We start from the raw sequence: 13,175 nt of genomic DNA on the forward strand, positions 1-13,175 counted from the left end.
TTTTCAAGCTGTGGATGCTTGATTCTGTGGATGAAAAAAATCCGTGGATATGGAGAGCTGAGTGTATATGTGTTTCTCCATTCTTAAGTGTGAAGAAGGAGCTTTGGATGCGAGGACTAGAAACTTCAAACTCATGGTTCTGTCTTTCAGATGAGGCACAGATGGCTTCCTCTAGGCAACCAGTAAGTTGGGTTTTATTCAAGACCTGTCTCTCAGTTGTCTCCCAAGTATCCCTCTCCTGGATACCTGGGGGATACCCAGTTCTTGTTCTTGCTTTAAAGCTTCACACATAGTCAGATCGCACACACTCAGGCATGCATGCGAGGGATGCTTTCCCCCTTGATGTTCTGCCTCTCGGCTCTGCCTTGTCACCCACATTGCCCAAACCGTCAGCACTGACATCTGATAAGGCCTTATCAGAGCTGTCCAGCACTGCTAGCTCAAAACTGACTGGCTGCAGTTTCAGCACCACCCCAAAAGAAGTGTTGCAGCAGAACACTCCATGGTGCACAAGCAGTTCAGGAGGCCCAGAAAAGGAACTCATTTGCTGAACCTTTTCTGGACCCCTTTGGGTACAAGCCATCATTGGATCTGTGGATCTGATGACCATTTAAACCCTTTAACCTAAAATAACATAGAATATGAAGTGTATTAATCTGGGGGTGCCCATGACTGTTTATGAGCGCATGCAGCAATGACATGCAACGTAAAAGGTAACACTCAAGAACCCCTGAAACAGGGCTGAAGAAGTTCTCCAGATGTCATTGAGATACTTCGCCCATAATTTCTCACTACTGACCATGACGTCAGCAGATGATAGGGACTGGAGTCCAAACATATCTTAAGAATCACAGGTTCTCTAGCCCTGCCCAATGTTGTTGCAGGGGATGCTGGGAAGGATTATATGTTGTATTGCTCATTCTCTCCTCATGCGTTCTGTGCACATCTCTCTGAATACATGCAGCCACACTGACGCCCTCAGTGCCATCTAAACCACTATTGGCAGGAGCACCAGGGCCAGCCCAAGATGTTTTGCTGCCTAAGGTAAAGCACAAGGTGGCTCCCCCTGCTTTCAGTTTCAAGTACAGAACAACTAGTCTGGCTGGCGAATGTTGGGGTCTTCCACTGCATCTGACCCAGGCAGGCTATAAATGTAAGACTATAGGAAGCTGCTGTCTACTGAGTCAGACCATTGGTCCATGTAGCCCAACTCTGACTGGTAGTGACAATCCAGTGTTGCAGTCAGGATCTCTTTCCAGTCATAGCTGGAGATTCCTAGTATTTCCTGGTGGTCTTCCCTTCAAGACTTGGATTGACCCTGCTTGGCTTTCAAAATCAGATAAGATAATACTAAAGAATTACAGCGCTATGATTCCCCTTTCACTGCCATGGTTGCATCTTATGAGATTTGCAGTTTGGTTGGAAGCACTGAAGTAGGTGCTCCCTGGCTGTGGATTGTAAAGGTCCTTTCCTCCACTGCCCAGGATTACACAGGATGTTCCCATGGCAGTTAAAGTAGAGCCACAGAGCTATAATTTTGTAGTGTGAACGGGGCTGCAGATATGTTCAGGAGGATATGTTAGTTTAATGTAAGTGCTGGAGGCCTGGCCATGTGGCACATACTGCTCTGTCACTGAAGAGAGAGGAATGGCCAGGTGACTCAGGAGGAAAGGTTCAGTGGCTGCTAATGCTGTCCTCTAGCATATGACCCTTGAGGTGGTTACTGCTTTCTGCCTAATGAAATGGCTAGTTTTAAGTTAAATAGGTCATAGTGTATTAAGAACAACAGAGTTGAAAGAGAACCCAAGGCCCACCCAATTCAAACCCTTGCCATGCACAATCAAAGCATTTCCAACAGATGGTCATTCAGGCTCTGTTTAAAACCTCCAAAGAAGGAGACTCCACCACACTCCTAGGCAGCGTATCCTACTATTGAGCAGCTCTTACTGTCAGAAATGTTTATATGGAATCACTTTTCCTGTAGTTTGAATCCATTGTTCTGTGTCCTAGTTTCGGGTGCAGCAGAAAACAAGGTTGCTCCATCTTCAGTATAACATCCTTTCAAATATTTAAACATGATAATCATGTCACCTCTTAACCTCCTCAGTGACTCCCTAAGCCACTCTTCACAGGGCATGGTTTCCAGACATTTTACCATTTTGGCTGCCCTCCTTTGGACACATTCAAAGGCTGGACAGTATGCTTATAAGAGCAAGTGCACTGGACAGATTTAAAGGTGTTCATGGAGATCAGGGGCCCTTTCACACTGTGATTCCACTTTAACCACCCTGGTTCCATCCTATGAAATCCTGAGATTTGCAGTTTAGGGAGTTACTTGTAATTCACACCCAGAGAGTGCTACTATCTCACCAAATTACAAATCCCAGGATGTTGTCACAGCAGTTAAAGTGGACTCGTGGTGATACATTTGCATAGTGTGAAAGGAGGTACAACTGAATGAGGCCAGAAAGCGTCAAGAGAGAGCCTGATTGCTGCCAACTGGTCCTTCATTTCTGCTGATGATTTGCAGACATGAAATCAGGGCTTCTTTTTACCACTGTCATCTGAGCTTCTTTGAAATGAAAAATCCAAGAAAGGAGACTCTTCTGTGCCAGTGGGGAGCAATGGTCAGCATGTCAGGCTTGAACTGGGGAAACTTGAGTTCAGATCCCCATTGGGCCATAAAGCTCAGTGAATGACATTAGGCCAATCACTCTTGTCTTAACCCACTTCGCAAGGTTGTCATGAAGCCAAAATATACACTCTCCAGCTGTTCTGCTTTGGCATGGAAAGTCTTGATGAATCCTTTGTTGTCCCACTGTTTCATCTGCTTTTAAAATGTCTCATTTTCTCTTTCTTCCTCCCACTTTCCCCCTTTGGTGGTGTCTGCGAGGGAATATAGCACTCAAAGGGAAGTCAAAAGAGGGTTGGAGGAGGGTAAAGGTCTCCTGGGGTCTTTCCCTATAATCAGGCAGCGTCTTGCCCCAGTTTATCTTTTGCATGTCAACTCCTCCTCAGTGTAGAGCAACAAGTGTGCACATCATGTCCTCACTTGGGAAATAAGCCGTCAGTTTGGCAACGTCAAAAGGCTGTTTTGTTCAACAGCAGCAACAACAAGCATTTATTGCCCAAATGAAAAATAATATATAATTGTGCACAGGGCACTCAGAGGGCAAAACCAGCCTGTCCAGTATTCACTTGTTCTTAAGTAATGCAACATTTGTAAATTAACTGCGACAGTTTTTTCAAAATGAACTGAATTGCAGTTATCAAACAGCTAGAGTTGAAATATAATCCCGCAAGGTTTACTGCTATGCTGGCCATTTGCAGAGGCCAGGAGTGAGGTGGGCTGCTTTGTCTTATGACAAGATGCATTTACGTGTCAGAGTTTTATTTTCTAGAAGAGGGATGGGTAACCAAAGAGGGTATGCTCTCCAACTGTCCCAATTTGGCCAGGACAATCTTGATTAATCATCCGCTGCCCTACTTTTTCACCTGCTTTAAATATGGCCCAGTTTTTATCTTCTCCTTCAACTTTCCTCCTTTGTGTACTTCCATTGCTGGGGAGGGAGTGCAAAGTGCAAAAGTCATTTTCATTCAATTAACTCAGTGGGAGGAGAGGACAGGAGGGAAGTGGAATTTTGCCCTTCCCAGTAGATTCAGGCAAAATCAAACTGCGGCAACCTCTCCTAGCTTGTCTGTTCCTTCTCATCAATAACTTTTGTCATCTTGACCACACTCTGATGTTACCTGGCCACACATGTCCCAGTTTACATCTGTGAAATGTTGGAGAGTATGAGAGCCAGCATGGTGTAGTGTTTTGAGTGTTGGACTATGAATCTGGAGAACAGGGTTCAAATCCCCGCTTGGCCATGAAACCCACTGAGTGATCCTGGGTAAGTCATACTCTCTCAGCCACAGAGGATGGCAATGACAAACTCCTTCTAAACAAACTTTCCAAAAAAAATCCCATGAAGCCTCCATAAGTCTGGAAATGACTTGAAGGCACACAACAACAACAACAAAGTGAGAGTTGAGGGGTACATCCATCTGATTTTCTCAATCCCAGGCTTGACAAACCAAATTTTTCTAATAAATTGGTAGTGATAAGCTTGGAGTAGTAAAACTGTTATGGTGGAAGGGTGGCCTCCCACGTGATGGGACTACAGCTCCTGCCATTTTGTCTGGGGATAGTAGAAGCTCCAGTGTACTACATCTAGGGGACACCTTTTGGGGATGGCTATTCCAGAGAGCTGAGAAGGAAGGGTGGGTACTGAGATCTGAAAAACAGCAGCTTTGGAAACTAATGCATTGATAACACCTTCCTCAGAGACAGATGAAGAAGGAACATTTTTGTTAAATCAGGGAAAAGTTGTAGCATGTCAGAACACAACAGGGAGAGCAAATGTAGTCAGCATTGGTTCTATCCACCCAATATTTGACATTACCCTCAGGACAGAAATCCTGATGCACAACAACCCTGTTATAAATACTGTAGAGATGTCCTCAGTTGCAAATCAGTCAGCAACAGGCCTTTCAATTCAGCCTCTTCAGACTATTTACTGTTATTTTAAGTATGCAAACAAAGAAGGGAGAATGGGAAAGACGGCATAGAGGTTAAGGTTTCCCATCCAATCTCTATTCAAATCCTCTATGGAGTTTATCACACGAGGGAGATCAGGAGTTTACCCCGTGAATATCCTGGGAAAATCGCGTAATTATGTGAAATGATTTCACACAACATTATTCCTTCTTTATTCCTTAGATGTTGTAATAGTCTATTCTAAATAAATAAATAAAAGTATTAAAAAAAAAAACCCTCCATTAATGTGGTCACAAAAAAGCATTAACGCCCATCTTTTTACTTTCGGGATTTCAACAACAATGCATTTCCAGTATCATTTTATTTGTGCGATTGCGTGTGATAATCATTTGCACAATTACTCGCCATTTTCTTTTTATTTGCAGGATGCTTTAAATGCCCTTTAATCTCTCTTTAATTAGCCCCAGTGTGATAAATGCCTATGACTTATTCTTGTGGCCAGCAGCATTATAAAGTCTGATGGCCATCAAAATAAAATAAAATATATGTAGCTGGAGCAGTGACTCTCACACCGCATGAAAGGCTGTGCGAAAGATACAGTATCTTGTACTCAGGAACTCTACTAGCAAGAGATAAGAGTACAAAAGATACTACTTAGGTCAACAACTTCAACCTTTTTGTTTTTAATACTTATACAAGTCTCGTACCTCTACCCCCAATACTTTCCATAGTTTGAGATGAGATCTAGAAATTCTGCATCCCATGGCTGCCATCGTGCCTTCTAAACACAGCGTACTTTTCCAGACCTGGGTACAACCATCAGAACTTTAAGTCTGGTTCCTTTCCTAATCCACATGTTAGAGCTTTCCAACCAAGGAGTATTCCTTTTATTGGGCTCATATAGGGACTGTATGTTTTTCCTTCTTATTCCCTCTTTCCATCCTTCATCCTTCTTGCTAGTCCCTTTTGGTGGAGGCGGAGACAGGACTTGGGTGATTGCTGTCATTTTTTTCTATTTTGGCTTTCAGTCCCCTCCTTGTTTCTCTCTCTCTCTCCTCTCTCTCTCTCTCTTTCTCTGCCATCAAGTCTGGGACCTTGTGGGGAGGACTCAGAGACAGATCGACAGACAGACGTGGGAACACTTTCTCAACGGCCATCTCAGCCCTTCCCCTGATTGATCTCTAGGCGTTCAGGACCAAGAATCATCCAGAAAGTTACTAAAGTTTGGGCTCAGCATCAGGTCAGTTTGATCCAACGCACAGCCAAAATTCAGTGGGCTGAAGGTTATAACTGTTGACCTGTCTTGGGGTTACGGACTTAGGTCTCTTGGATAGGAGATGCTAAAAATGCTAATCTAGACATGGCAAGAAAGAAATGAGAATTCTGTTGTAGAGAAAATTTTGAAAGGGGTAAGTAGAAATATGAGATTATGCCATGGCCGAGGTCAGGAGAAGTGCTGAAAAAGAGAAGCTCTGGAGCCCATCAGCTTGAAAGTTGCATCCTCTACTTTGGATGCCTTTCTCAGTGCTTTCGTGTTGTTGGAACTGGCTGTTGTTGCTTATGAGGGAAATGCACTCTGTGCATGGGTAGAAGCATCCCCCTCTTAGTTATTATTTTGTACAGTTTAAGACTGACCCTCAGCATTAAAAATGATTTCCAAGTCTAAGGTCTGACTATGGTAATTCTCATTTGGTTGACCTTTCACTAGTACTACCATGAGTTGAGAAGACAGAGGTAATGCAGTGGGTGGGTGTCCTATGTACCATCTCTTTCTTCAGATGGTGAAGTGTGTTGGGACTGATAGTGTCCAGCCCAAATGCATCCAGAGTGGTTGACTAGTTTCCAAAGGTTAGACATAAAGTGATTACACGACATAACCAGATATTAAGTAGTAGGGATGAGCAGGGTAGGCTTTCATTTTTGAGTTGCCTGAAAAGCTGTCTATCTTTATGTTGTAGATTTTTAAAAATCTAGTGTCTAAAAGTATAATTTTGGGGTCTTTAGGGGCAGGAAAGCAACTTGTAAAAATATAAATGAATAAATATCATAAATACAGTTGGCTCTCTGTATCCATGGATTTTTTATCCAGGGATTCAGCCATCCATGGCTTGAAAATATTGAAACATAACATAAATTCCCAAAGCAAGCCTCAATATTGCCATTTTATAAAAGGGGCACCATTTCACTCTGCCATTGTATGTAATGGGACTTGAGCATCTATGGATTTTGGTATCGACGGAGGGTCCTGGTACCAAACCTCAGTGGATACCAAGGGCCCAATGTAATCAATTTAAATAAGAGATGTGGTTGAATATATTAATAGATGACTGCTAGCAAAAGATGGTTGATTTTAAAGTTCTATTAGATGGTCAGTCAAAGTTCTGAAGACAGAGAATCACCTAAGGGACCATATCTTTATGGGCATGTTGGAATGCGATTAAGATTAGAGTGCTTTATACAACACTTATTTGTAGCAAAATCCAGCTAAATTTTGTGGAACTTAACTATGGAATTAAAAAGGTAAATAAAGTGTCCTTGGGTTTTCTTACTCACACCGGCACTGAAGAGTAAAACAAACCATCCCCAAACAGGGGAGATGAGATTGCTTCTCACACTGTCTTTGGGCAGTGCAAACACTAACTACAAAAATTAAATTCTATTTCTTTTTGGACAAAGAAGGAAATGAGAACTGGGAAGATAAATCTGAAAGTGATAGGGTCTGAAGAGCATTGGAGTACATGGAAAATGGGTGGGTAGAGTATATGAAAAGTAGAAAAGCTAATAAGATGCTGACGAACCGATAAAAAAAAGAAAACCAACCAAGCGTCTTAAAGCTATCCCTGGACATACTTCAGAACGTATTATAGAGCAAGCTATCCCAGACTATAGCCTAATTCAACATAGAAATGGAGTGTGTTATCCAAAATTTCAGTTGTTTAGATATTGAACCAGTGTGGTGTAATGGTTTGAGTGTTGGACTATGCCTCTGGAGGCCAGGGTTCGAATCCGGCTTGGCCATGTAAACCCATTTGGTGACCGCTGGAAGCCACACTGTCTCTGCCTCAGAGGATGGCAATGGCAAACCCCTCTGAAGAAACCTGCCAAGAAAATGCCATGATAGGTTTGCCTTAGGGTTGCCAATAAATCAGAAACAACTTGACAGCACACAAGAAGAAGAAGATATAGTATGAATGGTTGGAGTGTTCTGTCTATTTGTTGTGTGCCTTTAAGTTTTTTTCTGACTCATGGTGACCCTCAGAGAGAGATGCAGAGTTTTCATGGGGTTTTCTTGACAGGTTTTATTCAGAATGGATTTGCCAAGGTCTGAGAGGGTGCCTTGAGGCTGAGAGGGTGACTTGCCCAAGGTCACCCATTGGTTTTCCATTGGTCAGCAGGGATTTGAAGCCTGGTCTCACAGAGTCCTAGTCCAACACTGTAACCACGACATCATGCTGGGTCTCATATATACACCCGAGATTCTGGATAATAGTTCATGTATCTTATGACATGAGCTATAATCCATGAAAGCTCAGGCAGTAATATTTTCTTTAGATGGTAGGATGATAAAGGAGAATTGGTTGTTTTTGCCTCTTTGGAAGTCATTAAGAAATGCACCCAGTGGGAACAAGATGGCAAAGGATGTGCATTGCCTGTGAGTGGGGGGAAAAGAAGACAAAAAACTGGAAGGTAATTTATACTGAGTCAGGACTGGAAGATCACTTGACAGAAAGGATCAGCACTACACATGGAGTGGAAGGGAGACATAATGACATAGTTCTTAAGTGTACAGAAAAACCACAATGTCATCTGTGGAGTAAATGGAAAATGTAAATAGATAATGACAGAGTCCGAGCAAATCATTATGCAGTAGGGCCAATATATTTCAGCCATATTCACTACTTTCTTCACAGAGCATAATTTTCACATAAGTGCACAAAAAAGCACGTTTGGCATATAGCTAATGGACCTTTTGCATTTATAGTACTGTAAAAGGTAAAGCAAAATGGACTGCCAGCAATCCTAAACATAGCTGCCTATGAGGAAGTCAGCCCACTAAGTCTTACTTTGGCATCAGTATACACAGATAAATCAACAGCTAAGCTTGGCTGGTTTTAAAGTCCTATAGATTGTTAGTCAAGGTTTTGAGAGAGCCAACATGGTGTAATGGTTTGAATGTTGAACTATGACTCTGGAGTCCAGGGTTCGATTCCCAGCTTGATCATGAAACCCGCTGGGTGACCTTGGGCAAGTCATACAGAGGGGGATTAATTAATAATTCTTAGCATTTATTTAATTGCTACTAGAACCCGTTTCCCCTCATAGATACTGTTTGTGTGTGTGAATATTGTCAACACACACATGCCCTTGTAAAACGAGGCTAGCACTTCACATATGTAATGAAATGGGGTATGACGGTCTTCCCCAATTCAAAAAATAGATGATCACGTTATCTGGGGATAATGAAAGTTGTAAAGGATAGCCAGCTGAGAAAAGCTGGGCTACATCATACTGGAATAAAGCGTAGTCCTTACGACAATATTAAAAGGAAAATTGGTATTTTTATACCCATATTGCAAAAGAGATAAAATCAGCGGATGAAGCTGAGAGAAAGTACCCTACTTCACTAAAAAGTACATAGTGAATTCATGATAGAGGCAATATTCAAATTGGGGACTTCCCAGATTACTCTCACTTTTTTTAACAGCTGCAGGACGCCAAATATGGAAGTATTGCTACACATACACACACAGAGAGATAGAAAGGATTCTACAAAACAAAGAAAGCTCGTAGGGAAAGTAGCTATAAATGTTTTTTTAAATGGCATGACAAAACATCTCAAGAAACAAAAATCCCACAAAAAGGAAATGGAAAGGTGAACAGTATGAAAGAAGCAATAGGTACACAGAGAGGATCTCTCCTAACATATAACAAAAGCAGAATGCAGTTTAAGGGTGGCAAATCCTTATTCTTTCTTTCCTCTCCATTTCCCACTAATGTCAGATTGCAGAAACAAATACCTTTGACACATGTTGAGTTTTTGTGCTGATAAGGACTGAAATGGGACATACTGGAACTGAGGATGAAAAATGGGATTTAATAAACGGGGGAGTGGCCTGCGTTTTTCATTTTCTCTCAATGGGAATCCAAGAGGATGGGATATTTCCTGAGAAGGATAAAGTCAGGGACTCCCCCACGTCCTTCACTTTGCAGTAGTTAGTTTACCTTCTGCCTAGGCTCTTGGACACCTGGGACCTTTGGAAGCCTCCATGTTCTTGCGATGTGGCTGGCGAGGGAAGCAAGAGTTGAAAGGCAAGTTGGTCTCATGGTAGGAGCTGCCTCTGGTCTGTTTCAGGGTGTCTTAACATTGCTGTCTCTGATTCCACAGCCCGGGTGCCCTGATAACAAATATACCCCATAGATAATTATCTGAAGACACAGGCGCTAGTGATAAGCCTCTATACAATAATATCTGGGGCCCCTTCATTCTACATATTTCAGCACAGAGTAGAATAACTCACTGGTACAACAGCAACTGTAATTTGAGTTGAGATGAAAATATTCAAAAGGAAATTTAATTCCGGCTGATAAGGACTGGTATGTGTATGTGTGGGCCAGAGATAAGGTGATGTCTCTGATGTTTGTGGCCGTGTTGTTGCTTTGAGGTATTATGGGGAGGGGATATGTGTGGGGGATGTCTAAAGTCCAAAATATATATGTTGTTTTGGAATGGCTTTGGTTGCAGATCATGGAACAGATCGTTTTTTGAACCATAGCTCTCTGAAATACACACTGGCCAAACTGAAGCTGGTAGTAATTTTGAGAATTGCAGTCCAGGAAAAAAAAAAGGAATAATGTTTCTAAGCTGAGCTCAAACCAGTTCAGCCCTACATACATGCCTCTGTGGCCCTTCAAGTAATTTCTGAGGAAGAATCCACTGGAGTCTCCCAGAAAAGTTTTGGGACCACATTTGAAAAAGCCTTGTTCTGCTTCTTCTTCTTGTTGTTGTTATGTGCCTTCAAGTCATTTTTTACTTATGTCAGCACTAAGCCAAACCTATCATGGGGTTTTCTTAGGAGGTTTTTTCAGAGGGGGCTTGCCATTGTCATCCTCTGAGGCTGAGAGAGCGTGATTTGCTCAAGGTCACTCAGTGTGTTTATATGGCTGAGCCAGGAGTCAAATCCTGGTATGCGGAGTCATAGGGTCATAGATGCTCAGACCACTACACCACACTGGCCTGCATCCCTACTAGATAAGCCCCTGCTGGCAACATATCAGGCAGCAAGACCTCTAATGAAAAATGCAAGGTGGCAACAAGCTCATTTGAGAGAAGGATATCCTTCAAAATAAAGCAAAGAACAAAACAAAGCTAAAAAACAAAACCCTGATCTCAAAACCATTTAAGGCTTTGTAGATACCGACCAGCATATTTTGCCAGGCCTAGGAAAAATAGGGAGCCAGTGCAGATTAAGCACGTTGGAGTAATTAGCTTTGGGGAATAAAAGAATTCTTGGTAACAATCTTCTGGCTGGACTTTGCACCACCAGACCCTCCAGCATTTCACGGGTGAAAGCAGGACACATGTGGCCAAGCAACATCAGTGTGGTCGAGATGGAAAAAGTCATTAACACAGAAGAACACAGAAGCTGGGAGAGGCTGTGAAAAGTTGCTTTTGCCAAACCTACTGGGTTAATGCTCATTTAGCCCGACATTGTCTGAAAACAATCCTGCTTTTGCGAGATTTTCCTAGATTTAAATCCCATTTATCCATGGGATTTGGGCGCTTCCCTCCCATGTGATAAGGTCCATTGTGCCATTATCTCACTGAAAATGTCCCATTCCTGTCCATTTTAACTCACTCACCCCAAGTATCACAATGTTTATATGTTCCATTTTTTTGTTTACAATATCTAGCTTCCCTTCATTCATTCTTCTCGCATTTCATATTCCTACAGTATATATTGTACAGTTTCAGACTTTCCTTTCACCTCTGATCACATCAACTGCTAAACATGCTTTTGGTTTGTCCTCATATTGCATTTTATTTACTTATTTATCGTTCCACTTTTCTCCAGAATGAGTGAATGGGATACAAAGTGCAAAGTAATTTGCACCCATTTAATTCAGGAACTGGAAGCAAATAAAGGACAGAATCATGCCCTTCCCAGTAGGCTCAGACACAAGCAAACTGCTGTATCCTCTTTAGCTTATATACCCTTCTTCATTAATCACTTTTGCCATCTTGACTACACCCTGAGGTTGCTTGGCCACGCTCTTTCTCTTCTCTTCCCCTTACTTTCCCCCATTGTCCTTAGCTCCAAAAAGATCAATGTGAAAAAGTAGTTTTCTCTCAGTTAACTCAATAGATTGGAAGAAGAGAGTAGGGGTCAGTGTCTGGCCCTTCCCAAGAGGCTCAGGCAAAAACAAACTGCTGCAGCTTCTCCTAACTTGTTTGTTCTTCCTCATTCATAACTTTTGCTTTTGTAAGCACACTCTGAGGTTTCTTGCCCACACATGTCCTGGTTTTCATCTGTGAAATGTTGAAAGGTATGAGATTTTTTTCCTGGCACAATAGTACTGGTACTTAATCCTTTTCCTCATACCATAATTTTATCATAATCTCCACTGCCAATACTGCCATATTAACATATCAAGAATCATATTTAAATGGTACCCATAATGAACTAGTGTTGTCCATTTCATGGCTTAGAAACACCAAATGACACTTGGGTTTGTATAATCCATCCATTCTGCCTGGCTGTAGTCAGACAAACGTCTCTGGAAGATCTCAAGCAGGGTTTGAAGAAAATGGTCACCTCTGTTTATCTCTCTCCACTGCATCTGGTCTCTCAAAGTCCTGAGGGACCCAGATTTGCTCTCTCCAGTTTTGTTCAGAAAGCTGCTGTGAATGCTCAAATTTGCTGCTGAAGATGCTGTTGTGGTCTGAAGATAACCAATCTGTGCTTTCAGTTGGCTCTGCGGGGTTATGTTTTGTTTTTAATTGTATTAAGTTCTTGCAATCTTGTTGCTTAGTTATGAGATGATTTATAAGCTGCCTCAACCACTGCCTCTGGGGCTACAAAGTGGGGTAGCAGTGCTAAAATAAAACACAACAAAGAAATATAAGATGAGTGGATGGAATTCCCATAGTCCGGCCCCATAGTTCGTTTTGCCCTCCTCCCAGTGCCTCTCCCACATCTGAGAATGGAATCAAGGAGATCCTTTAAAGGCCCCAGAGGTGGGAAAAGGGGAGGAAGTGAATCAGAAGACAAGAGCTTCACCAGGCCCACGTTCAGAGGAACTTGGCATCTTTTCAAGGTTGATTTCAAAAGCTTCCTTTCGTACCACCGCTCCATGCCCAAATACACTGCAAAGATGGGGTGATAAGGCCTGGCAGCCAATCCAACTGCCATTTGTGAAGGGGGAACAGGGTCCCAAAAGGACAATATGACAGGCAGGGAAGCACAAGCCCTTGAAAGGCAGTTGCAATTAGGTTAATACAGAGACAGATCCTAGAAGTTAATAGGTTAATGCAGAGACAGATCCTAGAAGCTGCTGCTTGCCAAGTGGAGCACTTGGCCAGAAACTGGGCCCCTCCCAGAGAGAAAAAGCCCTCAAATCTTCATTGTCATAA

The 13,175-nt window shown here is 42.4% G+C and overlaps 1 protein-coding gene across 1 annotated transcript in view; it reads left to right on the forward strand.

The window, feature by feature from the left end:
- Positions 1 to 5,581: 5,581 nt before the first annotated feature.
- Positions 5,582 to 13,175, forward strand: part of GATA1 (GATA binding protein 1) — a 28,742-nt gene continuing 21,148 nt past the window's right edge. Inside the window, exon 1 of the mRNA XM_089484514.1 lies at positions 5,582 to 5,783. The gene's annotated coding sequence lies outside the window, so the exon portion shown is untranslated. The remainder of the gene's footprint in view (positions 5,784 to 13,175) is intronic.

This window comes from Sceloporus occidentalis, unplaced genomic scaffold (assembly GCF_023333645.1).
Source record: "Sceloporus occidentalis isolate IW3139 unplaced genomic scaffold, rSceOcc1.0.p SCAF_1, whole genome shotgun sequence".
In the NCBI taxonomy this organism is placed as follows: domain Eukaryota; kingdom Metazoa; phylum Chordata; class Lepidosauria; order Squamata; family Phrynosomatidae; genus Sceloporus; species Sceloporus occidentalis.